The 3684-nt window shown below is 38.7% G+C and overlaps 1 long non-coding RNA gene across 1 annotated transcript in view; it reads left to right on the top strand.

The window, feature by feature from the left end:
* LOC102488163 (uncharacterized) overlaps positions 1-2100 on the top strand; it is a 12646-nt gene extending 10546 nt beyond the window's left edge. Inside the window, exon 3 of the long non-coding RNA XR_333471.1 lies at positions 1987-2100. This is a non-coding gene — a long non-coding RNA (uncharacterized LOC102488163). The remainder of the gene's footprint in view (positions 1-1986) is intronic.
* Positions 2101-3684: the final 1584 nt, after the last annotated feature.

Genomic DNA, 3684 nt, shown 5'->3' with positions numbered 1-3684 from the left:
TATTAAAAAAAGTGATCCTTGTGTTGAAAAGATCCATAACATACTTTCAAGGGTTGCAAGAGCTGCAGGATGACCATTGTAGTTCAGACATAAAAGATGCATTCAGAGATTCTTCCTGCCCCACCCTGCATAGAAGATAGTTCTCAGACATTAAAATCAAATTCCTTTCTGACACTGTGTTCTGTTCCCCAGACCTCATATTTGCCAACAAATTCTCCTTATGTTGTTCTAATTTTCATAGTCTCAGTTTTTGTTAGAAGTAAAAGAAATAGATGGAAGGATAAGAAATACCAAGATTATGGTCTTGTAAAATAAATTGAACCTATAAAGACTTGGTACTAGATGGATGAATAAGAAAGAAAGACAAGAAAAAGAAAGGCACAATTAAGGTGACTTAGCTCTTTCTTAGATCTCAGGTCTTTTCTTATTTCTTATAATTTTGGAAAGGCTTTATACTTACAATGCTCTTTGTGATTTTCAAAGCCCATTCTCACTTATAATAGATCATTTGATTCTTATAACAATCCTGTGAAATAATCAGGGTATTATTTGACCTAGCTTAGAGATTGGTTTTAAAAATTATTTAAATTTTATAGGTATTTTATTTTATTTAATAAATCCAATCTGCATATTATTCATAGAACATTAATATATGTTCACCTGAATTGACCCACCTCTCTCCCCCAGGTTATTTTCAAGTGAAAATGGGATACATAGTATTCTAAGCCCTGACTAAAATTTGCTAAAGTTTTCATTCATTCATTCACTAATTCATTCATTAACTTTTGGGGGGGGGTCTCTTCCAAAAATAGAATCTCTTTTTTGAGTGCAATCTCATGTGGAGCTGCAATATATAAAATTGGTACTTGGTGGAATTATTTAGGTTTGGTTAGAGAACTGAAGGAGTGGGTAGAGTCACCTTACTTGGGCTTGTCCCTTAGTTTTCCCTTTATTAGTACGTAGTAAACCTATGATCCCTTTGTAGAACTTGCATAATACTAAGCACTTGATTTTTTTTGTTTTGAGAGAGATTTTTGCTATAGGCCATGTATGCTTGCCAGACAGAGAGAGACTGAGAGACAGAAATGAGAAAACACACCCCTCTCCCCCAGGGAATGGCCATGCTACAATCCATTCTCCACTCTCCTTTTGGGATTTTGGGCATGCATGTACATGTGCCTGGTATGAATTTCAAGTTGCCAGGTCTGGGACTTGAACTGCAGCCATGTGGGAGCCCAGCACCTTAACACCACCTGCTGGCCCCAAGGACTTCATTTTTGTTTAGTCCTAAACTTGATGACTCAAATATGATTTATTGGCCTGAAGTTTCTTCTAGGTAGCACTATTCATTTCTTTTTTCTTTTTTTTTTTAAATTTTTTTATTTCAATTTCTTTCATACATTCAATCACATAGGTCACTTAGCTTGTAAAGTGAACACTATTCATTTTTGACCCAACCTGGTTTTCCTTTTGTCTCTCTGGGTTTTCTGTTTGCTGGAGCTCCTACTCAAAGTCGTTTGAAATTATTGTAGATACACTGGTAGCATAAAATGACATCTTTGGTCAGGATCCCCAGTGCTATCTATCCATTTTTTCACCCACCCCTCCATTCTTCCATTCACTCGCCCTCCACCTTTTCATTCATATATCCTCCATGTACATAATCGCCTCTCTATTTCTCCATTCATTCATTTTCTACAGTCACCTTTGCCAGAGGCAAAATGAATGGTCAGAAGGATAAGACATGCTCATGTTGTGGTGTGTGTCCATCCACCTATCCATCCGTTCACTGTCTATCTCGTAAACCACACCACGTCTATCCTCAGAAAGCCTGAATCAAGATCAGGAACAAACTATTATTCTCATTGGCTGATGAAGTTATAAATATGTAAGCATTTTACTAAACTGGGTAAAATCATGCATACGATAGAAACGTTTTCATGTTTTCAAAAGTGGATTAATTATAGTGCTATTTCTACTTTCCAGGGATTCTGTGAGGATTCCAGGGATAAAACATTAAACAGTATTGCTTGGAGTTCTCTGAAGAGAGATGCCAGCGGAACAAAGGACACTGTAATTAATGCTCTCAGTAACTTACAATTACAGCCCTAAAGCGAAAACCAAAGCTGATAATTCAGGTCCAGAGTACTGAATTCTATAATGATCCTCCAGAGGGGGAGAAATGGAAGCAAAATTGTGCCAAAAATGATTTATTCTTGCTTAAAATTTTTTTTGGCTGTGATCATTTTTCTCTGTCTGTCCCTGAGAGTGGAGATAGTTGGCCACTACTGGTTGACAGGAAGAAACTCAAGTGAGCTGCTGAATTTACAAGTTGCTTTCTAAAATAAGTTTTACAGCTCGGGGAATAGGAGTAGTTTGCCGACGACTCATGACCACTGTAGGAACTTGGATCCTTATAAATACTGGGGAAAAGGTGAGGAAATGAAGTAGTTTTTAGGCTCAGATTCAGGAAAGAAACCTACCCAGACTCCGGGTGTAACGTCTGATAGGAAACAGCATATTCCCTTGCTACTCGTGGAAATGCCACTTGATAATGAGTTTTGAACTAATTTTTTTTCCTTATAGCAGCATAGTAATTTCAATTGCCAGGAACATATTCTGAAGCTTTAAAAGAAATTACACTCCTAGAGTAAACAAAAAATAGCCTCCTCAATCTGATCAACTCTTACACAGCAGCCCAGTTTCACGGTATGTTGTAGTCAAGATTATAGTGGTCTTCATTCATAACGTATGTCAGTCTTTAAATCAATTGTCTTTGAGGGTTTTCCTGGGGCTTCCTCTTGGATAGTCACATGGCCATCAAAATTCTATTGACATATTATTTGTACAATGTTATACATGTTCATCTCGGTTTTTTATTTAGTTTTTATTTAAAGTTTTGCTATAGGTACAGCACTCACTGGAGAGAGAGACAAAGCAAGACAGTGAGGGGGAAAGTGAGAAATCACTCCCTGGGGGTGGCCATGCCATAATCCCGTCTCTTCCTGGGACTTTGGCCATACTCACACACACACACCTTGTGTGACTTCCAAGCCACCAGGTCTGGGACTCAAACTGCAGTAACCATGTGGAAGTCCAACGCTTTAATCACTGCACCACCTGCTGACCCCCATCTGGGTTGATTTATTTTTCTTCTTGGATTACTTTAAAGTTAAAATGTGATCAGTGCCAGTGGTTAATGCTGTTCTTTTTTTTCTTTTGGAGAGATTTTTGCTCTAGGGTGTGTGCAATTGCCAGAAAGAAAGAGAGAGACAGAAACAGAAAGCGAGAAATCATCCCCTGGGGGATGGCCACGACCCAGTCTCTCCTCCTCTCGGGATCTTGGGCATGCATGCACACACGCCCAGTGTGAGTTTTAGCCACAGGGTCTGGGACTCGAACTGTGGTCATCTACATGGGAAGCCAGCAACATAGCCATTACGCCAACTGCTGGTCCCGTTTAACACTATTCTGAGGCCTCACTGAAATGTACTGAAGTTTTCATTCATTCACTCATTCTTTTGTGTGTGTGTGTTTTCCAAACAGCAGCAGAAGAAATAGGAGAGAATACACACAGAGCATCTGTGCGTTTTATAAGTTGTTTTTCAATATGCACTGAAAATGAGATTCCCATTTATGTGAGGGCTGCAAGATCAAATTTTAAAAACAGCCTCCAGCTCTAAT

This window comes from Tupaia chinensis, unplaced genomic scaffold (genome assembly GCF_000334495.1).
Source record: "Tupaia chinensis unplaced genomic scaffold, TupChi_1.0 Scaffold000057_1, whole genome shotgun sequence".
NCBI lineage: Eukaryota > Metazoa > Chordata > Mammalia > Scandentia > Tupaiidae > Tupaia > Tupaia belangeri.
The sequence above is the reverse complement of the archived record's forward strand: the minus strand, read 5'-3'. Positions and strand labels throughout refer to the sequence as shown.